Here is a 17,872-nt window from a genome sequence, read left to right as displayed (position 1 = left end):
TCACTCTCATTTCCCATCACGAAGAAGAATTCACCAGCGGTTCAGCCTGCCACCGCGGATCGACAATAGGGCGTGAAGCCATCCAGCCGTGTTGCGTCCCACTCACAAAAAAGCGACTTGGGAAATGGAGCTCAGGGGCCCTGCACTTCCCAAACCTGCAGAGTTCTAAACGATAACTATCGCCCCAAAATATATTGAGGTCAGGCTACGAAGAGGCGCTGAACGCAAGGCAGAACTGCAGGAAACGGATGTCAACGGGTACATCGGAATGGCCCCGATAGCACATGAAAAGCGCCAGAACGTGGACAATGATGCGGTTGGCCAAAAAGGGCGTATGCGTTTTTTCCTGAATATATTCAGGAAAAAACGCATACGCCCTTTTTGGCCAACCAAGCAACCTGGGAGAGCAAATCAGCACTACAAAGAAATCTCTCGCCCCCCCCCCCGGGGCAAAAGGGCCAGGCGAAAAAAGTCTAAAAACCAGAAAGGCAGGACAGCCCACGGAGTCAAGGGAGCCTTGTTAAGCTGATGGGCGGGATGTCAATGGCCAACAGCCAATCTTCACAAGTGTATCCTCTTTCCCAAACCATGTAAAACACAGAACCACAGAGCATAGGGCACTTCCACACATGGGCGTTGACCTTGGGAAAATGAAAAAATCAACCAGACACAGGGACCCCAAAGTTGAGGGCTGCTGTCTTGACAAGAACCTCCACTCCGGTACACGTTTCATATCCCAGGAAAGAGCCAAGTGGACAAAGACGAGTGGACAAGTGGACAAAGACAAGTGGACAAGTGGACAAGTGGTGCTACGTAGGTCCAATGGAGTGTCACTCAGCCATGAAATCCACGTCATGAGGCTGGTAGCAGCATCCTGAGTGGATTTAGGTACGATCATCCTCAGTGAAATAAGTCCCACAAAAAAAGAAACTTATGATATCACTTATCGAGGGAATGTAAAAATCGCTCCCCATGAACGGAATCCCCAAACAGAACAGAGTCACGCTTTTAGAAAACACACTTATGCCTGCTTCAGGGGAAAGGTGAGGTGGGGTGACGCATAAAACTCGAGTTTGAAATGAGCACAGATACCCTTCCGAAAACCGAATATGGAATGGACACGACCTACTCCTTGCTCAATCAACTGGACTCACCAGACCCTGTTCATCGCACAAGTATCTATCCGACTAGTAAGCATCTTAAAAGCTAAGTCTTGATATCTCTGTGTAAGTGCATCAAGGGTGTGTAAAGCGGCCTAAAACCAGCAGGGAAAATCAGCTCAGACCCATTCTGAGGATACATTTCCAACACAAAGAAGAAACAAGCAGGGCAAAACAGAGAGAAATTCTTCCAAAATGCGTTCAGGGACTGGCATGCAACCAGGATTGACCACATCTACAGCCCCCGCGGCAGAAGACATAAGGCTGGACACTCTTGGGGCTGAGACGATTGGTGAGGTTGGGAAAGCAAATGCAGACCCTTGAAAGGAATCCTGCGTGCTCCCCATTCCATGGGTCCCAACTCTCCAGGTTCAACGCAATCTTCCGACAGCGAAAGCACTCATTGGAAACCCAGCGGATGCTACACCGTGGGATCGGGAAAGCTTTCTGAAACTCACCTCAGTTTTCCTCTCCTGGTGCTCGTGTTCTCCATTCAGGCCCCCTTACTAACAATCTCCCCACTTGGAGACTCGGCGCCTTTCCATGCCTCTTTCGTACCGTCTGCAATTTGTCCGCAGGATGAACTGCAAGAGGGGGAACCAATGAGAGACTCGCTGGAGGTGTTTGGTCGGGCACATGTCACTCTCATTTCCCATCACGAAGAAGAATTCACCAGCGGTTCAGCCTGCCACCGCGGATCGACAATAGGGCGTGAAGCCATCCAGCCGTGTTGCGTCCCACTCACAAAAAAGCGACTTGGGAAATGGAGCTCAGGAGCCCTGCACTTCCCAAACCTGCAGAGTTCTAAACGATAACTATCGCCCCAAAATATATTGAGGTCAGGCTACGAAGAGGCGCTGAACGCGAGGCAGAACTGCAGGAAACGGATGTCAACGGGTACATCGGAATGGCCCCGATAGCACATGAAAAGCGCCAGAACGTGGACAATGATGCGGTTGGCCAAAAAGGGCGTATGCGTTTTTTCCTGAATATATTCAGGAAAAAACGCATACGCCCTTTTTGGCCAACCAAGCAACCTGGGAGAGCAAATCAGCACTACAAAGAAATCTCTCGCCCCCCCCCCCCGGGGCAAAAGGGCCAGGCGAAAAAAGTCTAAAAACCAGAAAGGCAGGACAGCCCACGGAGTCAAGGGAGCCTTGTTAAGCTGATGGGCGGGATGTCAATGGCCAACAGCCAATCTTCACAAGTGTATCCTCTTTCCCAAACCATGGAAAACACAGAACCACAGAGCATAGGGCACTTCCACACATGGGCGTTGACCTTGGGAAAATGAAAAAATCAACCAGACACAGGGACCCCAAAGTTGAGGGCTGCTGTCTTGACAAGAACCTCCACTCCGGTACACGTTTCATATCCCAGGAAAGAGCCAAGTGGACAAAGACGAGTGGACAAGTGGACAAAGACAAGTGGACAAGTGGACAAGTGGTGCTACGTAGGTCCAATGGAGTGTCACTCAGCCATGAAATCCACGTCATGAGGCTGGTAGCAGCATCCTGAGTGGATTTAGGTACGATCATCCTCAGTGAAATAAGTCCCACAAAAAAAGAAACTTATGATATCACTTATCGAGGGAATGTAAAAATCGCTCCCCATGAACGGAATCCCCAAACAGAACAGAGTCACGCTTTTAGAAAACACACTTATGCCTGCTTCAGGGGAAAGGTGAGGTGCGGTGACGCATAAAACTCGAGTTTGAAATGAGCACAGATACCCTTCCGAAAACCGAATATGGAATGGACACGACCTACTCCTTGCTCAATCAACTGGACTCACCAGACCCTGTTCATCGCACAAGTATCTATCCGACTAGTAAGCATCTTAAAAGCTAAGTCTTGATATCTCTGTGTAAGTGCATCAAGTGTGTGTAAAGCGGCCTAAAACCAGCAGGGAAAATCAGCTCAGACCCATTCTGAGGATACGTTTCCAACACAAAGAAGAAACAAGCAGGGCAAAACAGAGAGAAATTCTTCCAAAATGCGTTCAGGGACTGGCATGCAACCAGGATTGACCACATCTACAGCCCCAGCGGCAGAAGACATAAGGCTGGACACTCTTGGGGCTGAGACGATTGGTGAGGTTGGGAAAGCAAATGCAGACCCTTGAAAGGAATCCTGCGTGCTCCCCATTCCATGGCTCCCAACTCTCCAGGTTCAACGCAATCTTCCGACAGCGAAAGCACTCATTGGAAACCCAGCGGATGCTACACCGTGGGATCGGGAAAGCTTTCTGAAACTCACCTCAGTTTTCCTCTCCTGGTGCTCGTGTTCTCCATTCAGGCCCCCTTACTAACAATCTCCCCACTTGGAGACTCGGCGCCTTTCCATGCCTCTTTCGTACCGTCTGCAATTTGTCCGCAGGATGAACTGCAAGAGGGGGAACCAATGAGAGACTCGCTGGAGGTGTTTGGTCGGGCACATGTCACTCTCATTTCCCATCACGAAGAAGAATTCACCAGCGGTTCAGCCTGCCACCGCGGATCGACAATAGGGCGTGAAGCCATCCAGCCGTGTTGCGTCCCACTCACAAAAAAGCGACTTGGGAAATGGAGCTCAGGGGCCCTGCACTTCCCAAACCTGCAGAGTTCTAAACGATAACTATCGCCCCAAAATATATTGAGGTCAGGCTACGAAGAGGCGCTGAACGCAAGGCAGAACTGCAGGAAACGGATGTCAACGGGTACATCGGAATGGCCCCGATAGCACATGAAAAGCGCCAGAACGTGGACAATGATGCGGTTGGCCAAAAAGGGCGTATGCGTTTTTTCCTGAATATATTCAGGAAAAAACGCATACGCCCTTTTTGGCCAACCAAGCAACCTGGGAGAGCAAATCAGCACTACAAAGAAATCTCTCGCCCCCCCCCGGGGCAAAAGGGCCAGGCGAAAAAAGTCTAAAAACCAGAAAGGCAGGACAGCCCACGGAGTCAAGGGAGCCTTGTTAAGCTGATGGGCGGGATGTCAATGGCCAACAGCCAATCTTCACAAGTGTATCCTCTTTCCCAAACCATGGAAAACACAGAACCACAGAGCATAGGGCACTTCCACACATGGGCGTTGACCTTGGGAAAATGAAAAAATCAACCAGACACAGGGACCCCAAAGTTGAGGGCTGCTGTCTTGACAAGAACCTCCACTCCGGTACACGTTTCATATCCCAGGAAAGAGCCAAGTGGACAAAGACGAGTGGACAAGTGGACAAAGACAAGTGGACAAGTGGACAAGTGGTGCTACGTAGGTCCAATGGAGTGTCACTCAGCCATGAAATCCACGTCATGAGGCTGGTAGCAGCATCCTGAGTGGATTTAGGTACGATCATCCTCAGTGAAATAAGTCCCACAAAAAAAGAAACTTATGATATCACTTATCGAGGGAATGTAAAAATCGCTCCCCATGAACGGAATCCCCAAACAGAACAGAGTCACGCTTTTAGAAAACACACTTATGCCTGCTTCAGGGGAAAGGTGAGGTGCGGTGACGCATAAAACTCGAGTTTGAAATGAGCACAGATACCCTTCCGAAAACCGAATATGGAATGGACACGACCTACTCCTTGCTCAATCAACTGGACTCACCAGACCCTGTTCATCGCACAAGTATCTATCCGACTAGTAAGCATCTTAAAAGCTAAGTCTTGATATCTCTGTGTAAGTGCATCAAGTGTGTGTAAAGCGGCCTAAAACCAGCAGGGAAAATCAGCTCAGACCCATTCTGAGGATACGTTTCCAACACAAAGAAGAAACAAGCAGGGCAAAACAGAGAGAAATTCTTCCAAAATGCGTTCAGGGACTGGCATGCAACCAGGATTGACCACATCTACAGCCCCAGCGGCAGAAGACATAAGGCTGGACACTCTTGGGGCTGAGACGATTGGTGAGGTTGGGAAAGCAAATGCAGACCCTTGAAAGGAATCCTGCGTGCTCCCCATTCCATGGCTCCCAACTCTCCAGGTTCAACGCAATCTTCCGACAGCGAAAGCACTCATTGGAAACCCAGCGGATGCTACACCGTGGGATCGGGAAAGCTTTCTGAAACTCACCTCAGTTTTCCTCTCCTGGTGCTCGTGTTCTCCATTCAGGCCCCCTTACTAACAATCTCCCCACTTGGAGACTCGGCGCCTTTCCATGCCTCTTTCGTACCGTCTGCAATTTGTCCGCAGGATGAACTGCAAGAGGGGGAACCAATGAGAGACTCGCTGGAGGTGTTTGGTCGGGCACATGTCACTCTCATTTCCCATCACGAAGAAGAATTCACCAGCGGTTCAGCCTGCCACCGCGGATCGACAATAGGGCGTGAAGCCATCCAGCCGTGTTGCGTCCCACTCACAAAAAAGCGACTTGGGAAATGGAGCTCAGGGGCCCTGCACTTCCCAAACCTGCAGAGTTCTAAACGATAACTATCGCCCCAAAATATATTGAGGTCAGGCTACGAAGAGGCGCTGAACGCAAGGCAGAACTGCAGGAAACGGATGTCAACGGGTACATCGGAATGGCCCCGATAGCACATGAAAAGCGCCAGAACGTGGACAATGATGCGGTTGGCCAAAAAGGGCGTATGCGTTTTTTCCTGAATATATTCAGGAAAAAACGCATACGCCCTTTTTGGCCAACCAAGCAACCTGGGAGAGCAAATCAGCACTACAAAGAAATCTCTCGCCCCCCCCCGGGGCAAAAGGGCCAGGCGAAAAAAGTCTAAAAACCAGAAAGGCAGGACAGCCCACGGAGTCAAGGGAGCCTTGTTAAGCTGATGGGCGGGATGTCAATGGCCAACAGCCAATCTTCACAAGTGTATCCTCTTTCCCAAACCATGTAAAACACAGAACCACAGAGCATAGGGCACTTCCACACATGGGCGTTGACCTTGGGAAAATGAAAAAATCAACCAGACACAGGGACCCCAAAGTTGAGGGCTGCTGTCTTGACAAGAACCTCCACTCCGGTACACGTTTCATATCCCAGGAAAGAGCCAAGTGGACAAAGACGAGTGGACAAGTGGACAAAGACAAGTGGACAAGTGGACAAGTGGTGCTACGTAGGTCCAATGGAGTGTCACTCAGCCATGAAATCCACGTCATGAGGCTGGTAGCAGCATCCTGAGTGGATTTAGGTACGATCATCCTCAGTGAAATAAGTCCCACAAAAAAAGAAACTTATGATATCACTTATCGAGGGAATGTAAAAATCGCTCCCCATGAACGGAATCCCCAAACAGAACAGAGTCACGCTTTTAGAAAACACACTTATGCCTGCTTCAGGGGAAAGGTGAGGTGCGGAGACGCATAAAACTCGAGTTTGAAATGAGCACAGATACCCTTCCGAAAACCGAATATGGAATGGACACGACCTACTCCTTGCTCAATCAACTGGACTCACCAGACCCTGTTCATCGCACAAGTATCTATCCGACTAGTAAGCATCTTAAAAGCTAAGTCTTGATATCTCTGTGTAAGTGCATCAAGGGTGTGTAAAGCGGCCTAAAACCAGCAGGGAAAATCAGCTCAGACCCATTCTGAGGATACGTTTCCAACATAAAGAAGAAACAAGCAGGGCAAAACAGAGAGAAATTCTTCCAAAATGCGTTCAGGGACTGGCATGCAACCAGGATTGACCACATCTACAGCCCCCGCGGCAGAAGACATAAGGCTGGACACTCTTGGGGCTGAGACGATTGGTGAGGTTGGGAAAGCAAATGCAGACCCTTGAAAGGAATCCTGCGTGCTCCCCATTCCATGGCTCCCAACTCTCCAGGTTCAACGCAATCTTCCGACAGCGAAAGCACTCATTGGAAACCCAGCGGATGCTACACCGTGGGATCGGGAAAGCTTTCTGAAACTCACCTCAGTTTTCCTCTCCTGGTGCTCGTGTTCTCCATTCAGGCCCCCTTACTAACAATCTCCCCACTTGGAGACTCGGCGCCTTTCCATGCCTCTTTCGTACCGTCTGCAATTTGTCCGCAGGATGAACTGCAAGAGGGGGAACCAATGAGAGACTCGCTGGAGGTGTTTGGTCGGGCACATGTCACTCTCATTTCCCATCACGAAGAAGAATTCACCAGCGGTTCAGCCTGCCACCGCGGATCGACAATAGGGCGTGAAGCCATCCAGCCGTGTTGCGTCCCACTCACAAAAAAGCGACTTGGGAAATGGAGCTCAGGGGCCCTGCACTTCCCAAACCTGCAGAGTTCTAAACGATAACTATCGCCCCAAAATATATTGAGGTCAGGCTACGAAGAGGCGCTGAACGCAAGGCAGAACTGCAGGAAACGGATGTCAACGGGTACATCGGAATGGCCCCCATAGCACATGAAAAGCGCCAGAACGTGGACAATGATGCGGTTGGCCAAAAAGGGCGTATGCGTGTTTTCCTGAATATATTCAGGAAAAAACGCATACGCCCTTTTTGGCCAACCAAGCAACCTGGGAGAGCAAATCAGCACTACAAAGAAATCTCTCGCCCCGCCCCCCGGGGCAAAAGGGCCAGGCGAAAAAAGTCTAAAAACCAGAAAGGCAGGACAGCCCACGGAGTCAAGGGAGCCTTGTTAAGCTGATGGGCGGGATGTCAATGGCCAACAGCCAATCTTCACAAGTGTATCCTCTTTCCCAAACCATGTAAAACACAGAACCACAGAGCATAGGGCACTTCCACACATGGGCGTTGACCTTGGGAAAATGAAAAAATCAACCAGACACAGGGACCCCAAAGTTGAGGGCTGCTGTCTTGACAAGAACCTCCACTCCGGTACACGTTTCATATCCCAGGAAAGAGCCAAGTGGACAAAGACGAGTGGACAAGTGGACAAAGACAAGTGGACAAGTGGACAAGTGGTGCTACGTAGGTCCAATGGAGTGTCACTCAGCCATGAAATCCACGTCATGAGGCTGGTAGCAGCATCCTGAGTGGATTTAGGTACGATCATCCTCAGTGAAATAAGTCCCACAAAAAAAGAAACTTATGATATCACTTATCGAGGGAATGTAAAAATCGCTCCCCATGAACGGAATCCCCAAACAGAACAGAGTCACGCTTTTAGAAAACACACTTATGCCTGCTTCAGGGGAAAGGTGAGGTGCGGTGACGCATAAAACTCGAGTTTGAAATGAGCACAGATACCCTTCCGAAAACCGAATATGGAATGGACACGACCTACTCCTTGCTCAATCAACTGGACTCACCAGACCCTGTTCATCGCACAAGTATCTATCCGACTAGTAAGCATCTTAAAAGCTAAGTCTTGATATCTCTGTGTAAGTGCATCAAGTGTGTGTAAAGCGGCCTAAAACCAGCAGGGAAAATCAGCTCAGACCCATTCTGAGGATACGTTTCCAACATAAAGAAGAAACAAGCAGGGCAAAACAGAGAGAAATTCTTCCAAAATGCGTTCAGGGACTGGCATGCAACCAGGATTGACCACATCTACAGCCCCAGCGGCAGAAGACATAAGGCTGGACACTCTTGGGGCTGAGACGATTGGTGAGGTTGGGAAAGCAAATGCAGACCCTTGAAAGGAATCCTGCGTGCTCCCCATTCCATGGCTCCCAACTCTCCAGGTTCAACGCAATCTTCCGACAGCGAAAGCACTCATTGGAAACCCAGCGGATGCTACACCGTGGGATCGGGAAAGCTTTCTGAAACTCACCTCAGTTTTCCTCTCCTGGTGCTCGTGTTCTCCATTCAGGCCCCCTTACTAACAATCTCCCCACTTGGAGACTCGGCGCCTTTCCATGCCTCTTTCGTACCGTCTGCAATTTGTCCGCAGGATGAACTGCAAGAGGGGGAACCAATGAGAGACTCGCTGGAGGTGTTTGGTCGGGCACATGTCACTCTCATTTCCCATCACGAAGAAGAATTCACCAGCGGTTCAGCCTGCCACCGCGGATCGACAATAGGGCGTGAAGCCATCCAGCCGTGTTGCGTCCCACTCACAAAAAAGCGACTTGGGAAATGGAGCTCAGGGTCCCTGCACTTCCCAAACCTGCAGAGTTCTAAACGATAACTATCGCCCCAAAATATATTGAGGTCAGGCTACGAAGAGGCGCTGAACGCAAGGCAGAACTGCAGGAAACGGATGTCAACGGGTACATCGGAATGGCCCCGATAGCACATGAAAAGCGCCAGAACGTGGACAATGATGCGGTTGGCCAAAAAGGGCGTATGCGTTTTTTCCTGAATATATTCAGGAAAAAACGCATACGCCCTTTTTGGCCAACCAAGCAACCTGGGAGAGCAAATCAGCACTACAAAGAAATCTCTCGCCCCCCCCCCCGGGGCAAAAGGGCCAGGCGAAAAAAGTCTAAAAACCAGAAAGGCAGGACAGCCCACGGAGTCAAGGGAGCCTTGTTAAGCTGATGGGCGGGATGTCAATGGCCAACAGCCAATCTTCACAAGTGTATCCTCTTTCCCAAACCATGTAAAACAGAGAACCACAGAGCATAGGGCACTTCCACACATGGGCGTTGACCTTGGGAAAATGAAAAAATCAACCAGACACAGGGACCCCAAAGTTGAGGGCTGCTGTCTTGACGAGAACCTCCACTCCGGTACACGTTTCATATCCCAGGAAAGAGCCAAGTGGACAAAGACGAGTGGACAAGTGGACAAAGGCGAGTGGACAAGTGGACAAAGACAAGTGGACAAGTGGACAAGTGGTGCTACGTAGGCCCAATGGAGTGTCACTCAGCCATGAAATCCACGTCATGAGGCTGGTAGCAGCATCCTGAGTGGATTTAGGTACGATCATCCTCAGTGAAATAAGTCCCACAAAAAAAGAAACTTATGATATCACTTATCGAGGGAATGTAAAAATCGCTCCCCATGAACGGAATCCCCAAACAGAACAGAGTCACGCTTTTAGAAAACACACTTATGCCTGCTTCAGGGGAAAGGTGAGGTGCGGTGACGCATAAAACTCGAGTTTGAAATGAGCACAGATACCCTTCCGAAAACCGAATATGGAATTGACACGACCTACTCCTTGCTCAATCAACTGGACTCACCAGACCCTGTTCATCGCACAAGTATCTATCCGACTAGTAAGCATCTTAAAAGCTAAGTCTTGATATCTCTGTGTAAGTGCATCAAGGGTGTGTAAAGCGGCCTAAAACCAGCAGGGAAAATCAGCTCAGACCCATTTTGAGGATACGTTTCCAACACAAAGAAGAAACAAGCAGGGCAAAACAGAGAGAAATTCTTCCAAAATGCGTTCAGGGACTGGCATGCAACCAGGATTGACCACATCTACAGCCCCAGCGGCAGAAGACATAAGGCTGGACACTCTTGGGGCTGAGACGATTGGTGAGGTTGGGAAAGCAAATGCAGACCCTTGAAAGGAATCCTGCGTGCTCCCCATTCCATGGCTCCCAACTCTCCAGGTTCAACGCAATCTTCCGACAGCGAAAGCACTCATTGGAAACCCAGCGGATGCTACACCGTGGGATCGGGAAAGCTTTCTGAAACTCACCTCAGTTTTCCTCTCCTGGTGCTCGTGTTCTCCATTCAGGCCCCCTTACTAACAATCTCCCCACTTGGAGACTCGGCGCCTTTCCATGCCTCTTTCGTACCGTCTGCAATTTGTCCGCAGGATGAACTGCAAGAGGGGGAACCAATGAGAGACTCGCTGGAGGTGTTTGGTCGGGCACATGTCACTCTCATTTCCCATCACGAAGAAGAATTCACCAGCGGTTCAGCCTGCCACCCCGGATCGACAATAGGGCGTGAAGCCATCCAGCCGTGTTGCGTCCCACTCACAAAAAAGCGACTTGGGAAATGGAGCTCAGGGGCCCTGCACTTCCCAAACCTGCAGAGTTCTAAACGATAACTATCGCCCCAAAATATATTGAGGGCAGGCTACGAAGAGGCGCTGAACGCAAGGCAGAACTGCAGGAAACGGATGTCAACGGGTACATCGGAATGGCCCCGATAGCACATGAAAAGCGCCAGAACGTGGACAATGATGCGGTTGGCCAAAAAGGGCGTATGCGTTTTTTCCTGAATATATTCAGGAAAAAACGCATACGCCCTTTTTGGCCAACCAAGCAACCTGGGAGAGCAAATCAGCACTACAAAGAAATCTCTCGCCCCCCCCCCCCGGGGCAAAAGGGCCAGGCGAAAAAAGTCTAAAAACCAGAAAGGCAGGACAGCCCACGGAGTCAAGGGAGCCTTGTTAAGCTGATGGGCGGGATGTCAATGGCCAACAGCCAATCTTCACAAGTGTATCCTCTTTCCCAAACCATGTAAAACACAGAACCACAGAGCATAGGGCACTTCCACACTTGGGCGTTGACCTTGGGAAAATGAAAAAATCAACCAGACACAGGGACCCCAAAGTTGAGGGCTGCTGTCTTGACAAGAACCTCCACTCCGGTACACGTTTCATATCCCAGGAAAGAGCCAAGTGGACAAAGACGAGTGGACAAGTGGACAAAGACAAGTGGACAAGTGGACAAGTGGTGCTACATAGGTCCAATGGAGTGTCACTCAGCCATGAAATCCACGTCATGAGGCTGGTAGCATCATCCTGAGTGGATTTAGGTACGATCATCCTCAGTGAAATAAGTCCCACAAAAAAAGAAACTTATGATATCACTTATCGAGGGAATGTAAAAATCGCTCCCCATGAACGGAATCCCCAAACAGAACAGAGTCACGCTTTTAGAAAACACACTTATGCCTGCTTCAGGGGAAAGGTGAGGTGCGGTGACGCATAAAACTCGAGTTTGAAATGAGCACAGATACCCTTCCGAAAACCGAATATGGAATGGACACGACCTACTCCTTGCTCAATCAACTGGACTCACCAGACCCTGTTCATCGCACAAGTATCTATCCGACTAGTAAGCATCTTAAAAGCTAAGTCTTGATATCTCTGTGTAAGTGCATCAAGTGTGTGTAAAGCGGCCTAAAACCAGCAGGGAAAATCAGCTCAGACCCATTCTGAGGATACGTTTCCAACACAAAGAAGAAACAAGCAGGGCAAAACAGAGAGAAATTCTTCCAAAATGCGTTCAGGGACTGGCATGCAACCAGGATTGACCACATCTACAGCCCCAGCGGCAGAAGACATAAGGCTGGACACTCTTGGGGCTGAGACGATTGGTGAGGTTGGGAAAGCAAATGCAGACCCTTGAAAGGAATCCTGCGTGCTCCCCATTCCATGGCTCCCAACTCTCCAGGTTCAACGCAATCTTCCGACAGCGAAAGCACTCATTGGAAACCCAGCGGATGCTACACCGTGGGATCGGGAAAGCTTTCTGAAACTCACCTCAGTTTTCCTCTCCTGGTGCTCGTGTTCTCCATTCAGGCCCCCTTACTAACAATCTCCCCACTTGGAGACTCGGCGCCTTTCCATGCCTCTTTCGTACCGTCTGCAATTTGTCCGCAGGATGAACTGCAAGAGGGGGAACCAATGAGAGACTCGCTGGAGGTGTTTGGTCGGGCACATGTCACTCTCATTTCCCATCACGAAGAAGAATTCACCAGCGGTTCAGCCTGCCACCGCGGATCGACAATAGGGCGTGAAGCCATCCAGCCGTGTTGCGTCCCACTCACAAAAAAGCGACTTGGGAAATGGAGCTCAGGGTCCCTGCACTTCCCAAACCTGCAGAGTTCTAAACGATAACTATCGCCCCAAAATATATTGAGGTCAGGCTACGAAGAGGCGCTGAACGCAAGGCAGAACTGCAGGAAACGGATGTCAACGGGTACATCGGAATGGCCCCCATAGCACATGAAAAGCGCCAGAACGTGGACAATGATGCGGTTGGCCAAAAAGGGCGTATGCGTTTTTTCCTGAATATATTCAGGAAAAAACGCATACGCCCTTTTTGGCCAACCAAGCAACCTGGGAGAGCAAATCAGCACTACAAAGAAATCTCTCGCCCCCCCCCCCCGGGGCAAAAGGGCCAGGCGAAAAAAGTCTAAAAACCAGAAAGGCAGGACAGCCCACGGAGTCAAGGGAGCCTTGTTAAGCTGATGGGCGGGATGTCAATGGCCAACAGCCAATCTTCACAAGTGTATCCTCTTTCCCAAACCATGTAAAACAGAGAACCACAGAGCATAGGGCACTTCCACACATGGGCGTTGACCTTGGGAAAATGAAAAAATCAACCAGACACAGGGACCCCAAAGTTGAGGGCTGCTGTCTTGACAAGAACCTCCACTCCGGTACACGTTTCATATCCCAGGAAAGAGCCAAGTGGACAAAGACGAGTGGACAAGTGGACAAAGGCGAGTGGACAAGTGGACAAAGACAAGTGGACAAGTGGACAAGTGGTGCTACGTAGGTCCAATGGAGTGTCACTCAGCCATGAAATCCACGTCATGAGGCTGGTAGCAGCATCCTGAGTGGATTTAGGTACGATCATCCTCAGTGAAATAAGTCCCACAAAAAAAGAAACTTATGATATCACTTATCGAGGGAATGTAAAAATCGCTCCCCATGAACGGAATCCCCAAACAGAACAGAGTCACGCTTTTAGAAAACACACTTATGCCTGCTTCAGGGGAAAGGTGAGGTGCGGTGACGCATAAAACTCGAGTTTGAAATGAGCACAGATACCCTTCCGAAAACCGAATATGGAATTGACACGACCTACTCCTTGCTCAATCAACTGGACTCACCAGACCCTGTTCATCGCACAAGTATCTATCCGACTAGTAAGCATCTTAAAAGCTAAGTCTTGATATCTCTGTGTAAGTGCATCAAGGGTGTGTAAAGCGGCCTAAAACCAGCAGGGAAAATCAGCTCAGACCCATTTTGAGGATACGTTTCCAACACAAAGAAGAAACAAGCAGGGCAAAACAGAGAGAAATTCTTCCAAAATGCGTTCAGGGACTGGCATGCAACCAGGATTGACCACATCTACAGCCCCAGCGGCAGAAGACATAAGGCTGGACACTCTTGGGGCTGAGACGATTGGTGAGGTTGGGAAAGCAAATGCAGACCCTTGAAAGGAATCCTGCGTGCTCCCCATTCCATGGCTCCCAACTCTCCAGGTTCAACGCAATCTTCCGACAGCGAAAGCACTCATTGGAAACCCAGCGGATGCTACACCGTGGGATCGGGAAAGCTTTCTGAAACTCACCTCAGTTTTCCTCTCCTGGTGCTCGTGTTCTCCATTCAGGCCCCCTTACTAACAATCTCCCCACTTGGAGACTCGGCGCCTTTCCATGCCTCTTTCGTACCGTCTGCAATTTGTCCGCAGGATGAACTGCAAGAGGGGGAACCAATGAGAGACTCGCTGGAGGTGTTTGGTCGGGCACATGTCACTCTCATTTCCCATCACGAAGAAGAATTCACCAGCGGTTCAGCCTGCCACCCCGGATCGACAATAGGGCGTGAAGCCATCCAGCCGTGTTGCGTCCCACTCACAAAAAAGCGACTTGGGAAATGGAGCTCAGGGGCCCTGCACTTCCCAAACCTGCAGAGTTCTAAACGATAACTATCGCCCCAAAATATATTGAGGGCAGGCTACGAAGAGGCGCTGAACGCAAGGCAGAACTGCAGGAAACGGATGTCAACGGGTACATCGGAATGGCCCCGATAGCACATGAAAAGCGCCAGAACGTGGACAATGATGCGGTTGGCCAAAAAGGGCGTATGCGTTTTTTCCTGAATATATTCAGGAAAAAACGCATACGCCCTTTTTGGCCAACCAAGCAACCTGGGAGAGCAAATCAGCACTACAAAGAAATCTCTCGCCCCCCCCCCCGGGGCAAAAGGGCCAGGCGAAAAAAGTCTAAAATCCAGAAAGGCAGGACAGCCCACGGAGTCAAGGGAGCCTTGTTAAGCTGATGGGCGGGATGTCAATGGCCAACAGCCAATCTTCACAAGTGTATCCTCTTTCCCAAACCATGTAAAACACAGAACCACAGAGCATAGGGCACTTCCACACTTGGGCGTTGACCTTGGGAAAATGAAAAAATCAACCAGACACAGGGACCCCAAAGTTGAGGGCTGCTGTCTTGACAAGAACCTCCACTCCGGTACACGTTTCATATCCCAGGAAAGAGCCAAGTGGACAAAGACGAGTGGACAAGTGGACAAAGACAAGTGGACAAGTGGACAAGTGGTGCTACATAGGTCCAATGGAGTGTCACTCAGCCATGAAATCCACGTCATGAGGCTGGTAGCATCATCCTGAGTGGATTTAGGTACGATCATCCTCAGTGAAATAAGTCCCACAAAAAAAGAAACTTATGATATCACTTATCGAGGGAATGTAAAAATCGCTCCCCATGAACGGAATCCCCAAACAGAACAGAGTCACGCTTTTAGAAAACACACTTATGCCTGCTTCAGGGGAAAGGTGAGGTGCGGTGACGCATAAAACTCGAGTTTGAAATGAGCACAGATACCCTTCCGAAAACCGAATATGGAATGGACACGACCTACTCCTTGCTCAATCAACTGGACTCACCAGACCCTGTTCATCGCACAAGTATCTATCCGACTAGTAAGCATCTTAAAAGCTAAGTCTTGATATCTCTGTGTAAGTGCATCAAGTGTGTGTAAAGCGGCCTAAAACCAGCAGGGAAAATCAGCTCAGACCCATTCTGAGGATACGTTTCCAACACAAAGAAGAAACAAGCAGGGCAAAACAGAGAGAAATTCTTCCAAAATGCGTTCAGGGACTGGCATGCAACCAGGATTGACCACATCTACAGCCCCAGCGGCAGAAGACATAAGGCTGGACACTCTTGGGGCTGAGACGATTGGTGAGGTTGGGAAAGCAAATGCAGACCCTTGAAAGGAATCCTGCGTGCTCCCCATTCCATGGCTCCCAACTCTCCAGGTTCAACGCAATCTTCCGACAGCGAAAGCACTCATTGGAAACCCAGCGGATGCTACACCGTGGGATCGGGAAAGCTTTCTGAAACTCACCTCAGTTTTCCTCTCCTGGTGCTCGTGTTCTCCATTCAGGCCCCCTTACTAACAATCTCCCCACTTGGAGACTCGGCGCCTTTCCATGCCTCTTTCGTACCGTCTGCAATTTGTCCGCAGGATGAACTGCAAGAGGGGGAACCAATGAGAGACTCGCTGGAGGTGTTTGGTCGGGCACATGTCACTCTCATTTCCCATCACGAAGAAGAATTCACCAGCGGTTCAGCCTGCCACCGCGGATCGACAATAGGGCGTGAAGCCATCCAGCCGTGTTGCGTCCCACTCACAAAAAAGCGACTTGGGAAATGGAGCTCAGGGTCCCTGCACTTCCCAAACCTGCAGAGTTCTAAACGATAACTATCGCCCCAAAATATATTGAGGTCAGGCTACGAAGAGGCGCTGAACGCAAGGCAGAACTGCAGGAAACGGATGTCAACGGGTACATCGGAATGGCCCCCATAGCACATGAAAAGCGCCAGAACGTGGACAATGATGCGGTTGGCCAAAAAGGGCGTATGCGTTTTTTCCTGAATATATTCAGGAAAAAACGCATACGCCCTTTTTGGCCAACCAAGCAACCTGGGAGAGCAAATCAGCACTACAAAGAAATCTCTCGCCCCCCCCCCCGGGGCAAAAGGGCCAGGCGAAAAAAGTCTAAAAACCAGAAAGGCAGGACAGCCCACGGAGTCAAGGGAGCCTTGTTAAGCTGATGGGCGGGATGTCAATGGCCAACAGCCAATCTTCACAAGTGTATCCTCTTTCCCAAACCATGTAAAACAGAGAACCACAGAGCATAGGGCACTTCCACACATGGGCGTTGACCTTGGGAAAATGAAAAAATCAACCAGACACAGGGACCCCAAAGTTGAGGGCTGCTGTCTTGACAAGAACCTCCACTCCGGTACACGTTTCATATCCCAGGAAAGAGCCAAGTGGACAAAGACGAGTGGACAAGTGGACAAAGGCGAGTGGACAAGTGGACAAAGACAAGTGGACAAGTGGACAAGTGGTGCTACGTAGGTCCAATGGAGTGTCACTCAGCCATGAAATCCACGTCATGAGGCTGGTAGCAGCATCCTGAGTGGATTTAGGTACGATCATCCTCAGTGAAATAAGTCCCACAAAAAAAGAAACTTATGATATCACTTATCGAGGGAATGTAAAAATCGCTCCCCATGAACGGAATCCCCAAACAGAACAGAGTCACGCTTTTAGAAAACACACTTATACCTGCTTCAGGGGAAAGGTGAGGTGCGGTGACGCATAAAACTCGAGTTTGAAATGAGCACAGATACCCTTCCGAAAACCGAATATGGAATTGACACGACCTACTCCTTGCTCAATCAACTGGACTCACCAGACCCTGTTCATCGCACAAGTATCTATCCGACTAGTAAGCATCTTAAAAGCTAAGTCTTGATATCTCTGTGTAAGTGCATCAAGGGTGTGTAAAGCGGCCTAAAACCAGCAGGGAAAATCAGCTCAGACCCATTTTGAGGATACGTTTCCAACACAAAGAAGAAACAAGCAGGGCAAAACAGAGAGAAATTCTTCCAAAATGCGTTCAGGGACTGGCATGCAACCAGGATTGACCACATCTACAGCCCCAGCGGCAGAAGACATAAGGCTGGACACTCTTGGGGCTGAGACGATTGGTGAGGTTGGGAAAGCAAATGCAGACCCTTGAAAGGAATCCTGCGTGCTCCCCATTCCATGGCTCCCAACTCTCCAGGTTCAACGCAATCTTCCGACAGCGAAAGCACTCATTGGAAACCCAGCGGATGCTACACCGTGGGATCGGGAAAGCTTTCTGAAACTC

The sequence above is a fragment of the Kogia breviceps genome, unplaced genomic scaffold, assembly GCF_026419965.1.
Source record: "Kogia breviceps isolate mKogBre1 unplaced genomic scaffold, mKogBre1 haplotype 1 scaffold_50, whole genome shotgun sequence".
Taxonomy (NCBI): domain Eukaryota; kingdom Metazoa; phylum Chordata; class Mammalia; order Artiodactyla; family Physeteridae; genus Kogia; species Kogia breviceps.
Note: the sequence above shows the minus strand (reverse complement) of the source record.